The sequence below is a fragment of the Penaeus monodon genome, chromosome 30 (genome assembly GCF_015228065.2).
Source record: "Penaeus monodon isolate SGIC_2016 chromosome 30, NSTDA_Pmon_1, whole genome shotgun sequence".
NCBI lineage: Eukaryota > Metazoa > Arthropoda > Malacostraca > Decapoda > Penaeidae > Penaeus > Penaeus monodon.
Window position 1 is genome coordinate 26,302,569 of NC_051415.1, and position 219 is coordinate 26,302,787.

Below are 219 nucleotides of genomic sequence, written 5' to 3' on the forward strand. Positions count from 1 at the left end.
AAAGCATTCCACGTCATTCTAAATTCCATTACATAATCAGGCCTAGTCAATTCAGTCCATAAAACGAAAATCGAATTCAGTCATACATAGCAAACCGAATCAAAGCTCTACCGATTAAGAATAGTTGTTAGCATGGCATTCTCTGATTCTCTGGCATGCTAAGGCGTGGCTTCAATAATCATATTGTGTCAGAACAGGGACTCATTTCTGATTTATCTT